Source organism: Dama dama, chromosome 8 (genome assembly GCF_033118175.1).
Source record: "Dama dama isolate Ldn47 chromosome 8, ASM3311817v1, whole genome shotgun sequence".
In the NCBI taxonomy this organism is placed as follows: domain Eukaryota; kingdom Metazoa; phylum Chordata; class Mammalia; order Artiodactyla; family Cervidae; genus Dama; species Dama dama.
The window spans coordinates 14,025,658-14,041,794 of NC_083688.1; the positions used below are offsets into that span (position 1 = coordinate 14,025,658).

Genomic DNA, 16,137 nt, shown 5'->3' on the forward strand with positions numbered 1-16,137 from the left:
TGATTTCCTTTAGGATTGGCTGGTTTGATCACCTTGCAGTCAAAGGGACTCTCAAGACTCTTCTCCAGCACCATAGTTTGAAAGCATTCTTTGGTGCTCAGCATTCTTTATGGTCCAATTCTCACATCTGTACTGGAAAAACGATAGCATTGACTATACAGACCTTTGTTGGCAAAGTGATGTCTCTCTGCTTTTTTAAATGCTGTGCCGGTCTGTCGTGGCTTTTCTTCCAAAGAGCAAGCGTCTTAATTTCATGGCTGCAGTCACCGTCCTCAGTGACTTTGGAGCCCAAGAAAATGTTATTGTTTTTCACTTTTTTCCCCATCTATTTGCCACGAAGTGATGGGACCAGATGCCATAATCTTAGTTTTTGGAATGTTGAGTTTTAAGCCAGCTTTTCCACTGTCCTCTTTCACCTTCATCAAGAGGCTCTTTAGTTCCTCTTTGCTTTCTGCCATTAGAGTGGTATCATCTGCATATCTGAGGTTGTTGATATTTCTCTCATAACAAGCAAGTGTTAGTCACTCAGTTGTGTCCAACTCTTTGTGATCCCATGATCTGTAGCCCACCAGGCTCCTCTGTCCATAGGATTTCCCAGGCAAGAATACTGGAGTGGGTTGCTATTTCCGACCCAGGGATTGAACCCATGTCTCCCACATTGCAGGCAGACTCTTTACCACTGAGCAACCAGGGAAGCCCATATTTCTCCTGGCAATCTTGATTCCAGCTTGTGAGTCAGTCAGGCACCTATCTAGAAGGTACTCCTGCCCCTTGGGCTGCCTCTCCCCAACCTCTTCACCCCAACACACATATTCACTTGGCCCTGTGGGGAGAAGCAGAAGTACACCTTCCCCACAAGGTCGACCTGGGACTTTGCTCTTGACAAGAAGGCATCCATTACAGTTTATCAGTAAAAAGAAAGGTTTTATGACTCAGCCACCTCACACCACAGCACAGATCCCAGGATGTTCACCACCAGTAGGTGGCCCAGAAAAAGTGAAAGTGAAGTCACTCAGTCATGTCCGACTCTTTGCAACCCGACCCCACGGACTGTAGCCTACCAGGCTCCTCTGTCCATGGGATTTTCCAGACAAGAATATTGGAGTGGGTTGCCATTTCCTTCTCCAGGGGATCTTCCCAATCCAGGTATCGAACCCAGGTCTCCTGCATTGTAGGCAGACGCTTTACCATCTGAGCCACCAGGGAAGGAGGAGATAGATATTCCGGGGCAAAGCTGGCTGGTGGGCTGTGTGGGAGTTGAGAGGCCTTGAAGCAAGAGGGGTTGCAGATCAGAATCCAGGCCCTTTGGGTGAAGAACACAGGCTCAGCTCTCACATTCTACCTGGCTCCAGCAGACAGCATTTTCTACTTCCTCAAAGCACATGTTTGAAACAGAGAACTACCTGCTCTGCAAAACTTTTGTTGAGTCTCCTGGTTATTGATTCTTCTGCTGAAGTCCCAAAACACCTTATGCAATCCCCTATCATAGCCTGTATCACATGTATTATAAATGCCTATTTTCATGTTCTCCCATATTTAGACTGTGTTATTGAGGCAGTGTGGCAGACTGTTGAGTAAACAAACGAATCTTCCCCCTGTCCAGCTCTCAGTCCAGCCCTAAAATGTCAGTTAATAATGTAATAACAACATAAAAATATTAATAGCCATCATAACAGGTACTATTTATTAAGCATCTACTCTATTCTAAGCCTGCACAAGGTGTTTTAAAATATATTATCAAGTTTACTCTTCAAAATAACCCTGTGAGGAAGTGGTTGTCATCCTCGTTTTCAAAGGAATTGGACGGAATTCCCTGGCAGTCCAGTGGTTAGGACTCCACGCTTTCACTACCAAGGGCTTCAATTCCTGGGCAGGGAACAAAGATCCTGCAAGGTGCATGGCGCAGCCAAATAATAAAAAGAGACTGGAGGCTTAGAGAGACAAAGTGACAGAAGCAGGATTCAGCCCGTGTCTGCTTCTGAAGCCTACATAAGCATGAGGTTAGCCTCCGACTCTAGTCAATAACTGGTGTGTGTCAAATTAAGCTGGAATCCCTTCTAAGATGTTGGCAACACCCTCCTCTGGGAGAAAAAAGCCTGAGACCATGGCACCACCAACTCCCCACACTCCCAGGACAGTAGGGAAATGCTCGAACATGAATGACCTTACGCAAATGGTTTCCCAAGGAAAGCTGCACACCTCAAACAGATCAGGAACTGGGCTGCAGGCCCCTTATTATGGTGTGAACCACCCTTGGCAGTGAGTTTTACACATAATAAGTGCTCTGAGTCTATCCAGCGCCTTTGCTGAAGCATTCCAAGTGCCATTAGCTTATTAATCCTTCCAGTGCCCCTGTGAGGCAAATTTGGCGGTCTTCTCAAATGATTTTATGAAGCATTAGCTCCTTGAGAGCAGGAGCTGTGTGGGCCTGCCACACACAGGGGTTGGAGAAAGAAATAACGGTAGTGTGGCGAAGAAACCGAGACCCTTAGGGAAGTGGTTTTACATAGAAGTGGGGGCACAACGCAGGTGCCTGGTTCCCACCGTGAGACCCTAGACTGTTTCAGCAGGCATCCTTGCATTGCCATTTTATTGCTTTGTAACTTTGGGAAGTTACTTCATCTAGTCTCGATTTCTCCATTTGTAAAATGGAAAAGGAAACAGTACTTACCTCATGACATAGTTTTGAGCATTACAGGTCTAGTGTATATAATTCAGGTAGCACCATACTGGACACATAGAAAGTGTTCAATAAACGATAGATACTATTACAATCGTTAGAGTGGTATATGGAATTGTGAGATGAGTAAAGGGCATGAGCTTCGCTACTACTGACTCCATAGAGTTTATTTCAAAACTGCAGGCTCTGCAGTTTTGTGATCTTGAACAGATGGCTTAACTTCAGGAATGAACCTCTGTCCTCATCTGTGAAATGGGATAGCTCTGAAATGAAGATCTTGAAAATGCTCTGTAAACTGCCAAGCACTACACAGACATTAACTGTGGTTTTACACTATTACTCTACAGGAATCCCAGCTCAGCCCCACAAATTCCCAACTTCTAAAGTTGCTTTCCTCGTGGTCCAGTGGTTAAGACCCCACCTTCCAATGCAGGGGGTGCAGGTTTGGTTCCTTGTCCGGGAGCTAAGATCTCACATGCCTCCTGGCCAAAACCCCAAAACATAAAACAGAATCAATATTGTAACAAATCCAATAAAGACTTTCAAAATGATCCATATCAAAAAAAAAAAAAAACACCTTAAAGTTGCCTGTTGTGTAACAGGGCAGTGATGATCTTATCTATCTCAGGGGGTTGCTGTGAAAAAATAAATCCTTAAAGGCTTCCCTGGGTAGTTCAGCTGGTAAAGAATACGCCTCCAATTTGGGAGACCTGGGTTTGATCCCTGGGTTGGGGAGATCCCCTGGATAAGGAACAGCTACCCACTCCAGTATTCTGGCCTGGAGAATTCCATGGACTGTATAGTTCGGTTGCAAAGAGTCCGACAGATTGAACGCCTTTCAGTCTTTAAAGACATATTTAAAGTACCCAGCATGGTAGGAGGTAGTCCATACATGTTAATCCCCTATCCCCTAATAGATGTTGCCTTTCAAAATCTTCAAGTTAAGGAAGCTGCATGGTTTGGTAGGAAATCTAGAGAACCAACAGAGCTGGGATTATTCCTGACTCTGCCACTGTGTGACTTTGGGCATATTACCTAACCTCTCTGCCTAGCTATCAGGAGATAAAGTATGCCTACACTGCGAAGTTTTAGGGAGAAAACACAGAGCCGGGGCTTGCCTAAAAATACATGCGGGCTACTGACAAATGCACAGACAGGCCAGTGAACTACCCTGTGGAAAGGACCCAATGGGAAGCAACGACCAATTCCCCAACCCGAAACCAAACGGGGTCATGAGCTGCAAAGTGAGCGGTCTGGGCTCCAGAAAATTCAGCTGAGCTTGGGAGGTCCCTGCCCAGCACTGCCTAGCGCGTCTGGACCCTGCCAGTGCACCGGTCAGGAGAAGGCCAAGAGAGGACTCAACCCTCCCCAAAGTGATAACGGGGGAGGGGGAGGCAGGAGGAGGAAAGAATGTACTGATTCACCGCCCCACCCATCCCCTGCCTCTAATCTCTCTTCCGGAATTTTACAGCCCTCTTTACAGGGGCGGAGGCCGAGGAGGCAGGGCGCGGGTTACGGCGGGCTGCGGGCACCTACTACCCCGCCCCTTCCCTTGTCAATCAGCTTCTGCGGGAAGCCTCCGCGAGTAGCGCAGACCCTGGCGGTCCGCCCTCGGACTGCAGTCGGTCTTCGGCAGCTCCTAACCGAAGAGCCTTGGCGTGTGCTGCTAGAGGGAGCCGGGTGTGGAGGGAGAGGAGCTGTGAATTTCGGGAGACGTCCAGGCTGGCTCCCGGGATGGGTCCGCGGGTCAGAAATTCCCTCCCCCGGTGCGGGTAGGAGCGGGAAAGCTGCTGCTGAATCAAGGCTGGGCCTGGGTGCTCTGCAAGGCCCCAGCCTCCTTCTGGATCCTTCTCCGCTGCCCATCAGATGTCAGGATCCCCCTCTCCACCGCCGTCAGGTGTTACTGGATTTCAGTCAGAAATCCAGAAAGAAAATGACTTCAGGAACTGGCAGCGAGGGAGAGGGAAAAGTTGAGAAACATAGCTCAACCTCCTTATTTTATCTTAGTAAAGATGGGGCAACTGAGGCCCCGGGAAGGCGGTGCTGAGAGTCAGGGGAGGACTCCGAGCCAGTACTTTAAGTTTGGCGCTGCCCTTACTGCTCGGTTCAGTTCACAGCGTTCCTTGATAACCTCGAGACTTAGTTTCCCCGCTGGGCAGTTGGAAAATACCAAAGAATTTATCAAGAAGTGAAACAAGTGCTGTTGGAAGTAGTCTAGCAAATTTCCCTACACAGCGAACGCAGTGATTGGGAGGTAATGATGCTCACAGCTAACACTTACTGAGACTTACTATGTGCGAGGCACCATTGTTGTAAGCCCTTTATAGGTATGGGCTTCGCTGGTGGCTCAGATGGTAAAGCGTCTGCCTGCAACGCGGAAGACCTGAGCTCGATCCCTGAGTCGGGAAGATCCCCTGGAGAAGGAAATGGCAACCCACTCCACTATTCTTGCCTGGAGAATCCCATGGAGGGAGGAGCCTGGTAGGCTACAGTCCACGGGGTTGTACAGAGTCGGACACGACTGAGCGACTTCACTTTATAGGTACTGCGTCGTCAATCGCTAAGTCGTGTCCGACTCTTAGCGAGCCCACGAGGCACCTCCACGGGATTTCCCAGGCAAGAATACTGGAGTGGGTTTGCCTACTCTAGGGGATCTTCCCTACCCAGGGGTCCAACCAGGGTCTCCTGCGGCAGCTGCATTGGCAGGCGGATTCTTTACCACTGAGCCACCTGGGAAGGCTTATAGGTATTAAGGAGTTTAATTTCACAACAGTCCTAGAAGGTGGAAATTATTATCTGAGGTGAACAACAGAGAGGCCACTTGACCAAAGTCACCCAGCGAATATGTGATAGAGGCAGGATTTGAATAGGAAGAGTATCTGTCCTGAGCCCCATACCCTCAACCTCTACACCATCTGCTTCTCAAATGAGATCAAATGTGGTTATGATCTACCTCCATGAGGGATGTTGGTTTAACGGTGTAAACTCTTCATTACGGCAACTTCTTTTGAAGTGACTTAGATTGTCTGTGAAAGTGAAGGTCATGGGCTATACAGTCCATGGAATTCTCCAGGCCAGAATACTGGAGTGGGTAGCCTTTCCCTTCTCCAGGGGATCTTCCCAACCCGGGGATTGAATCCAGGTCTCCCACATTGGAGGCGGATTCTTTACCAGCTGAGCCACAAGGGAAGCCCAAGAATACTGAAGTGAGTAGCCTATCGTTTCTCCAGGGAATCTTCCCGACCCAGGGATTGAACCAGGGTCTCCTGCACTGCAGGTGGATTCTTTACCAACTGAGCTATGAGGGAAGCCTGTCTATAAATGTTTAATATATGCTGTCTGACCATGATAATGTTTCTACACACTGAGACTTCAAAGTACCAGGTTAAATGGGCCAATCAAGGTCACATTTGGAGAAGGAAATGGCAACCCACTCCAGTATTCTTGCCTGGAGTATCCCATGGGCAGAGGAGCCTGGCGGGCTACAGTCCGTGGGGTCGCAAGAGTCGGATACCACTTAGTGACTAAACCGCCACCACCACCAAAGTCGCACTGTGAAACTGAGAGGATTCCTTCCCCAGTGGTGCACAATTGTCTTAGTTCTATCAGGTGCCATGGCCGGAATCTTGACTTTTTGCCCTCACAGTGGCTTTCTGCCCTGCCTCCATCAACATATCACCTACTGTGTCCTCAGCTTGTGTACATATAAACTACACAACTGAAGGTTTCTTCTTGGCTGAAAGCCAAAATTGTAGCTTATCTTTTATTACAATGCAAATATCACAAGAGGGGAAAACTGGGTCTTACCAGCCATTTGCATGGATTAAATAATGAGAATGGGATTATCAGCCCCTCCCTAAAAATCAGTTTTGGTAGGAGAGAGAGAAAGAACAGAAGAACTACAAACTAACCAGAGTTAATGTTGGAAAAAACTTCAGAAGTCATCTAGTATAGCCTCTCATAGGCCCAGATAAAGAAAACGAGTTTCCCAGGCCACTTAAAGATATTGAGGGCCTGAGGAGGGTTGTTGTTTAGTCCGTAGGTTATGTTCGACTCTTTGTTACCCCATGGTCTAGAACCCATTGGGCTCCTCTATCCATGAAATTTCCCAGGCAAGAATACTGGAGTGGGTTGCCAGGGAATCTTCCCAACCCAGGGCTTGGGATTGAACCCAAGTCTCCTGCATTGTCGACAGATTCTTTACCACTGAGCCACCAGAGGGCCTGAGGAGGGTGGAGGACCCATTGTGGTGAAGAGAACAGGACGAACAAAAGAACAAAAGATTAGATTAGCCTCGGTGTCAGAAGCCATTCCTTCTAGCTTTGTTCTAACTCCCAGCCCCAGCCTTAAAAATTATATGCACCTTTTATAATATGTAAATTCTACTTTAAGGCTGCCAGGGGAACTGCCTGGCAGTCCAGTGTTTAGGAGGCCATGGTGCTTTCATGGCCAGGGCCCGGTTCAACCTCTGATCAGGGAACTAAGATCCTAAAAGCTTAGTGGTGTGGTCAATGATAATAATAGGGCTGTTAAAAAATAATACATGCTTCTTATGAAAAAATTTTAAATTATAGAGATGAATGCTTAATAAAGTAAAAGTCCCCCATAATCATACCTAAAGAAAGAAAACCATTAACAATTTGTATTATATTGGTCCTCCCTATCTTTCTCTGTACATTCATATTTTTTGGTGTATTCCTATATGAACACATGTGTGCATGTTTAATAGAAATGGGATTGTTTCTCTTAGCAATACGCCTTGGACAGTTTCCCATGTCAGTTGCATTTAGATCTACATTATTCTTTTAAAGGCTGCCTATGTAGTATGGCTAAACTATAATTTAACAGGTTCCTTAATGATAGCTACTTGGATTGTTTCCATTTTTTTGCTAACACAAGCAGTACTGGAATGGATATTTCTGCACATACATCTTGGATTCCTTTTAGTGGAATTCTGTAGGATAAATTCCCAGAGAAACTGTTCCTTTTAAAGCACCATGGTGCATAGATTATCATTTTCATCTTATTCCATATGCCCTAACATAAAAGCCTGACCCTGATTTAAATCACACAAAGTGCTTAGGCTATAGTACACTTTTAAAAAATATTTATTTAAAATATTTATTTCCTGGAATAGGAAATGGCAACCCACTCCAGTGTTCTTGCCTGGAAAATTCCATGGACAGAGGAGCCTGGTGGGCTACAATCCATGTGGTCACAGAGTCAGACACAGATGAGCATGCAAACACATACCCACCATTTATTTATTTGGCTGCACTGGGTCTTTAGTTGCATCATGCAAACTCTTGCATGTGGGACCTAGTTCCTTGACCAGGATCAAACTGGCCCCCCTGCATTGGGAGCAGAGTCTTAACCCCTGGACCATCAGGGAAGTCCCAATTAATGTGTTATTTTCATGATTATTATTACAATTATTTCATGATATCATTAGTCTGGTGGATAGAAGTTCATTTCTTCAGTCAACAATTAGTAATGAGCTTCTACCAGTGATGAACCAGAGGATCCAATAGCAAACTGATGTAAACCCTGCCCCCAAGAAACTGACAGTCTAGTTGTCCATGGATGTATCACCCAGCGAGTACAACAGTGTAGGATAAATGCTACAAAATTTGTAACTGCAGGGGAGATAAGGGAGAATATAAGAGGGACAGTAACCAACCTGAAGAAGGGCAGGCAAGAGAGAGGAGAGGAAAAAGAAGAAACAGGTTCAGTTATCCAAAAAGGGAAGGTAATGAACATTCTAGCCACTAAAAGTAAGGAAGCAGAGCCCAAGACACCATCTCCAAGAACTACTGGTGCAAACAGTAAACCAAACCGGTGGTTTCTCAAATGTCTATGCTAAGACTAGTGCTTGTGGATGGAGACAGCAGAAAATTAAGGATAAAAAGGTAAATTTCAAAAACAAAAAAGGTAAATTTCAGATGCTAAATTTATTCAGTTTAAGGAACAAGCTTTCATTCTGACAGTATACTCTTCCTACCTTTTTTGGTATTAAAATATCCTTCCTTTCATGAAGTAGTGGTTGTAGTAAATGATAGTTGTTTTTCTTTAATGTTTTTGTTTGGCCAAACTAAAAGCTAGCAACCATATCTGGATCCCCTTCCCCACTTTTTAAACTTCGGGGACCTCTGAGCCAGGTGACTTCTAAGGCTCTTTCCATCCTTGTGTTTATAAGATCTCTGCTCAATAGTGATCATGACCTGAAGCTAAGTTAAGTTTGCACTCTGTGAGTCAGAGCCCTTTCAATAGACCCAAGGTTAAAAAAAAATAAAATAAATAAGTATGTCAGTAAGTAAAAGGGGGAAAAAAAAACAATTTGGTAACCTCTTAAGCAATTATTTTTTGGTTCCCAAACCACATCAGAGTACCTCAAGTTTCCATGTAGACTTGCTCTCTTGCTCCCAGGAAATGCAGCACTGAAGAAGAGAAACCACAGAAATAACAGATAGAAGTGATATGGGAAAAATCAATTTGGTGCAGTTTTCACAAACCTTTAAAATAGAGCGATTTAAGTGATGATGGGGTTTCATGACCAGCAGTGGCAGAACCTCTAATGGGAATGCTGGTGCTTTTTGGCATTTCTCTGAGCAGGTGGGGAGGGTTTTTTTTTTTTTTTTTTTTCTCTCTCCCTTTCCACTTAGAAGCAAATGGAAGCAATGAAAAGCAAAAGTCTCCTGTAAGGTCCCATTAAGAGAAACAAATGAAATGCGGCTCCCCTATAACCAGAAATCATAAAATCCTCAGACAAGCACCAGGCATGACTTCCCTGCAGGAACTGAGTATTCACCAGCACACCTGGCTCTGCTGTTACCATGGCAACTCCTCACCTTTGCATTCCTTGACTTGGGGGGTTGAGACTGGTTCAGGGCACATTGGAGTTTTTCATGTTTCTCCTTGACTTCTGGAAAAGGAAAGGGGAGGAGAGGGAAAGGATTCTAAATCAGCTCACCTCCTGCCTTGGCTGTTTGCTTTTCGGCTTGTGTAACTAGGCCTCACTGCTGAGGGGGGCCTGCAGCGGGGTGAGAGCGTGGGAATGGCTCTGCCGGAGCCCAGAAGACCTAGGTTCAAATCTCAGCTCCTCAATTGAATCCATTTATTCATTCCAACAAACCCTCCTCTGGGCCAGGCACTAGCGGTTCAGAGAGATGAGTGAATAGCCAGAATTGGCCCTCAGAAAGTTGGCAGTCTAGAGGGAAAGTTGGGTCAGCAGATGACCACAAGCTAGCGTGACAAGTGACTTCACCAAGGCAGGTGTCGATTCTATCACTGCCCAGAGAGGTGACCTTGTAGGGAGGGGAGAAAGAAGCTCACACTGCATTGACAAGGACTCTCAGAAACACTCTAGCAAGAGTTCCTTCTTCTTGGGCCCAAAGAATGCAGCATGAATTCGGCTGAAATTAAGGGTGACAAGAGTTGAGATTTGCACTGTGGATCTCAGACATGTCAACTCACTTATCTGAGGCTCAGTTTCACCATCTATAAACGAAAGCTAGTAATAACTGCCCTACTCCTGTTGAGAAAAATTACATCAATTACTATAGAATGATGAATCAAAGAACACACAGAACCTGATCCAAAGCCTGTTGCTCCAATGCCCAACTGTGCCATAATTCTGGACTTTAAACCCTCTGAGTCTCACTTTCCTCACGTGTAAAAGAATCATCCTATGAATCTAGACTCTGAAATAGAGTGAAATAAGTCAAAAAGAGAAAAATATTGTATATTAACACATATATATAAAATCTAGAAAAATGGTGCCGATGAACTTATTTGCAGGGCAGGAATAGAGACACGGGCATAGAGAACATAGAGAACGGACCTGTGAACACAGTGGGGGAAGGAGAACGTGGGGCGAATTGAGAGAGTAGCACAGACACATATGTACACTACCATGTGTAAAACAGCTAATTAGTGGGAAGTTGCTGTATAATGCAGGGAGCTTAGCTTGGTGCTTTGTGATGACCTAGAGGGATGGGATGGGGGTGGGTCTGAGGGAGGCGACATATGTATACTTCTAGCTGATTCACGTTGTTGTATAGCAGAAACCAACACAACATTGTAAAGCAATTATCCTCCGATTTAAAAGAAAAAAAAGAGAATCATTATAATCATACAACACACAGTGATGTGAGAATTAGATGGGATGAGACAGGTGAACCATATAGCACCCCCAGACCAAATGTGCTAGTTACTTCTTATTACAGGATCCCCTGATCTAGTGCCTGATGTTTCCCTAAGTCAGATATTACTGTTGTCATTATTATGTGGCACTCAGTAGAAACTCCGTAAACATTACTTTCCCAGCCTCTTGGGACCCTCCCCTCTGACCACTCCACCTTTGCATCGCCTCTATCTTTCACATGTGTGGGCTGTTTCTCTCCAAGCTAAGGAGAGAGCAGTTTAATCTGCGTTCCCTCCCCAGCAACCCCTTCTTCACCTTGGCCTGAGCCTCTCTCCTGGGCTAAATGAAGGTGGAAAGGGCCTGGGCCGGGCCCCAGGGGCTCCCCTGGAGACCGAGGTGGGGGAAAAGGCAGGGAGTGCGTCAGTCCTGATGCAATCGCAGGCTCATGGCTTGGCCCGCTTCCTCCTCTTTGGGTGTTTACCGGAGCCTGGATTCCACAGGAACCCTTGGAACAGAGCACTGGCGGGGGGCAGGCAGCACACAAAAGTGTGCCTGCTTGGGGGACAGTTCAGACAGAAAGCGATACCGCGTGTGGGCCTCAGGCGCCCTGGGCTCAGGGACACGAGAAAGAGATACCAGGTGTCGAGTCCAGAGGGAGGGGCAAGGCTGGAGGAGGGGGACTAACCACCGGCTGCTGCCCGGCCACTTCCAGACCAGCTATGGGAGGCCCGGTGAATAGGCCCTTTATCCCTGAGCTTAGACGCTCGGGGGAGGGAGCTCTGGAAGGGTGTCTCAGGTGACAAGGAGCCTCAGAACAAGCTGAGAGGATCCTGTCCCTTCCTTCCCAGTAGAAACCCGAGCCGGAGAGAAGCTTGTTTTCCAGGCATTTGCTGAGAGCTTCATTGCGGAGGCCCCTGGCCAATCCCACCGCCTTGTGGGTCACCTAGTCACAGCCTCAGAAGTGCAGAGTCGCACGGGGTAGAGAACACAGGTTTTTGGCAGTCACGTCGCAGAACTTCCAGTTACTGGCTGGGTGCCCCAGGCAAGTGACCTCACCTTCCTAACTCTCAACTTCCTCGTGTCAAACAGAATCATCAGAGTAATAGACTTCAGAGAGAAAGCCCCTAGGCCCTTAGAACAGTGTCTGGTGAGGGCGAAAGCACTCGCTACCTGTTGCATATTGTTATTTTCATTAAGACACAGCAGGAGGCAGAGAGACTATGGAGCCCAAAATCAACTGTTTGCTTCCAGGTCCAGGCGCTGAAATTCTTTCCTGCTTAGAGAGCCTTCCCTTTTTTTTTTTCCTTTTTCTCCCCCCCTACCCCCATCTCTCTCTCCCTCCCTCTCTCTGTACCCCTTAAGCTGAGGCCTAATTGTCCTCCTTTCAGTATCTAATGACTGTTTCCCAGTTATCAGGAAAGCATCCGATCGCCCCTCCCCCAGAGCTGTGAAACCGAGTAAGCAAAGCTTGCTTAAACTCCTGAGTCATTCAGCAAAACCGGCCTGAGATAATCGGTGGATCAAGGAAACTAGATGCAGAGTGGGGGAAACCCAGCAAAACCCAACCTCAAAACCAGGGCCTCCTCTCAGGGCAACTTCCCTCCGCTGGCCCCTAGGAGGGGCTTTCATTCAGACTCCACAAACAAGACAGCACAGGGCATCTGAGTCCTTCCCAGACCCTTCTGCACCCAGAAGAAGACCTGAGCTACACCTGGGTCTCTAGCCCGCCGCCAGGCCTTCCCGTGGAATCTTGTTTGACACACACTCTTTGCCCTGGGACGAGCTCTCTCCTTGTTCCCACGCCCCAGTCCCAGGGAGAGTTGACACCCACCACCCATCCTCCCTGCCCGATCATTTCTCAGCCCCTGCACCCTGCCTTCGGCCCAACCACTCCACTGCCGTCACAGTCATCAATGGCTTCTTAGTTGCCAAATCCCGAACACTGTCTCCAGGCCATTCCTTCTTGCCCTCTGCAAACATTCTGACCACTTGGCACTTTGACGACCCACTTCTTTAAACTCTCCCTCCTGAGGCTTCTGTCAGACCACAGCCCCCTGGTTCTCCTCCTCCCCCTGAGACCAGCACTCTGGGTACTGGCTGCTCTCCTCGTTCATCTTTGCTCCTTATGACTCTGCTCTTAGCTGTCTTCCCTTCCTATCTTCAAGCTCCTTCCCAGGTTTAATCTGTTCCCAGGTCTTTAACTTTCACCTCTTTGCTGGTCACTTCCCTGGTGGCTCAGCCGGTAAAGAATCTGCCTGCAATGCGGAAGACCAGGGTTCAATCCCTGGGTTGGGAAGATACTCTAGAGAAGGAAATGGCAACCCACTCCAGTATTCTTGCCTGGAAAAGTCCATGGTCAGAGGAGCCTGGCAGGCTACAGTCTGCGGGGTCCCAAAGAGTTGGACACGACTGAGTGACTACCACTTTTCCAAGATCATATCTCCAGCCCAGATCTTCCACCAACTGCCACCAAGCAGCTCTATTTGCATGACCCCAGGCACAGCAGGCTCAACACACCCTAAATCCAACTCTTTACTTCCCCCCTAACCTGCTTCTCCTCCTGGGTTCCCCATCTTGACAAATGACACCACCTTTTACCCTGTTACCCAAGCCAGAGGCTCAAACGTTGTCTTTGCCATCTTCCTGCCCTGCCCACAAATCACCATACCCTTAGCATCTCATCCATCGCCTCCTTCCTCCTCCATTCCCATTGTTTCTGCTCCACTTCAGGTCTTCATCATGACCTGCAGCCTAGATTATTACATGTCTCACAAGTAGGCTCTCAGTCTTAATTAGTCTTAATTTCTTCCCCCTTTGTACTAGATTTGTCTGGGAGTGTCTGTCCAGTTGCAGTTCTTTTCTTGAGGACCACTGTTGCCCACAGACCTCATGGAGAGGTGCCCTTAGACTCACGATCTCACCAAAGCCTGCCCTGCAATCCTCACAGTGCTTGAATCAGAGGTGTACATTTGACCCAAGCTGAGCTGTGTTCTGTCTTCTGGGACTCTGAAACTGGGGCATAGTGACCGTAGTCGAAACACCACCCCAGGGTCACATCAGTAATGACAATGAGTGGAACAGCACAAGGAGAGAAAACAGGGAATGGGCGATGGTGGCACATGGAGACTGTGGGCCTTATCTATGACAGCAGCTGTTACTCCGCTCTAGCAGATGGTTGCCATGGGAATATAGGTCCAGACTTGTCAGATATTGTGATTTTCCATACTTTCATGTGAAATTTCCCAATTTTCAAATATTGGGCACTAATTCATTGTTTAATGCCACCGACTAAGAATATCTTGTGCATCATATTTGACCTACAGGGCTGCCAGTTTGTAATCAGCACCAGGGAGTCAGACACCGGCCCCAAAGCTGGGGACGGCCACTTTCTGCCATGTATGGAGACTCAGAGAAGCCCTCAGTGTAGCCGGAAAAACAAAGCCTGATCCTGCGGGCTCCTTGCCCTCTGCCTCCAACCCCACCCCAGGAACACTACAGACCCACATTTCCTGGCCCGAAGCCACCTGTCCTTCTTTCTAGGCCCAGAACTATGCTATAGGTAAAGTGATGGGCTCTGAAGTCAGAGAGACATGGGTTCAAGTGCTGACTCTGTGACCTCTGGCTGCGTGCTCATGGGAAATTGACTTCACCTTTCTGAGCCCCAATTCCTTCCTTTGTAAGATGGGGTACTTTCTTCATATGTTGTTATGGGGGTTAAAGGAGATAGTGCTCAGAAAGCCCTTGGCACAGTGCCTGGCATCCAGCACACACTGAGTGAGTGTTGCCCATTAGTGTTATTATTTTTATTGCCATTGTAGTAATATTCCTCCTCAGCACAGCCCTGTCTCAGAGCCCTTTCTTGTTTGTGTAACTCTCTTGGCACTTACCATTTGTTCTTATTATTTATCACTATTTCATCTGCCTTGGTATGTTGTAAACTCCTCTTAGAGGGAAAGGCCCTGTTTTCTCCCTCTTTATATAGAAGGGAGGGGAAAGAAAGTAGTTGAAACTATTTTGTACATAATGGGTGCTCAAGATACATTTATTTGTTGGTACACTGCTGGAATTTAAGCTCCATGACAGCAAGGACCTTGTCCATCTCATTAACTAGTGGATCCCCTGAGTCTAGTTTTTTACACATACGTTGAGCACATATGGAACCGTCAATAAACATATATTGAATAAAAGAATGAAAGGCATCTCTTCCCCCTCTACCAGGATTCTTTAACATACTTACTTAGGAGGTAATTGGTGCAAATCCAATCTGCTGTTTTAAAATAGTAGGTTCTGGAATCTCTGTTAAGAGCTCCCCATTTTTCCTTTGGGAAACTGTCCTTTCCCCACTCAAAGTGGCTTCTCCATCTGAACTCTAGGAACGGTCATGTGGCCCAGGACTAGCCAACCAGAGGCAACTGCCCTTGGCCACAGTGATTGGTTCAAGATGGGCTTGTAAGTCAATCAAAGCCAATCAGAGCTGAAAGGATTGGGAAGAAAAAATAGCTAAGTCATGAGAGTACAAGCCTAGAGCTGCTAGTGGCCGCATTACCACCAAAAAGAGAAAGCTTGCCTAGAAAGGAAGCAAACACAGAAAAAGGCCCGAGAAACAGAAAGAGATCGGTTCCTAATGGTATCTTTTGAGCAAGTGTATCTATGTGTGCCTAAATAAATCCAAGCCCTTGACTGTTCTCTTAGAGACAATAAATTCTCTTTTTTTTTGTTTAAGTCACCTTGAGTTGAGTTCTGGTCACACATCCAAAGGAGAGCAGATTAACATTTGGATTCTATAGATAGGGAGTCATAGTAGACATAAATGTATATCTTTATAGGAATCTGCCCAGCCACAATGACCTTTCTGTAAGAACTGGCGCCTACCCACAAACTAGACTAACAGCCATGTTAGTACTGAACCCTGCCCTCCAACTATACAACTGGTTGGACCAGAAGTAGATGTGTATTGCAGCATAATCAGATCAGATTCTCTCTCCTGGGGATTTGGGTTTAGGAGTGAAGAGATCCTAGTTCTGTCTGAACTACATGCTTAAACTGAGGGGATATAATGTTGGGAGCTGGGAGAAAGTCACATTCATGGGGGAGCAGAGAAACTGATCTACTCAAGAAGAATGAGGTTGACTCACATGGGAAGAGAGGCCGTGACCTCTCTGAGAAATAGAGAGAGAACAGAAGAGAGAGACAGAAGAGTTGCTTCCTCTTCTCTCATGAGACTAATTACTTCTCCTTTTAGGTTCCAAGAGATTTCTCTGTGTTCATATAATTCTCTCTTCCACCATTACCCTCCCTGCTTTTTCTAAAACTT

The 16,137-nt window shown here is 46.8% G+C and overlaps 1 pseudogene; it reads left to right on the plus strand.

Annotated features, from left to right (window-relative positions):
* The first annotated feature begins 3,867 nt into the window (after positions 1 to 3,867).
* The window catches only part of LOC133060483 (refilin-B-like), a 38,171-nt pseudogene continuing 25,901 nt past the window's right edge, over positions 3,868 to 16,137 (plus strand).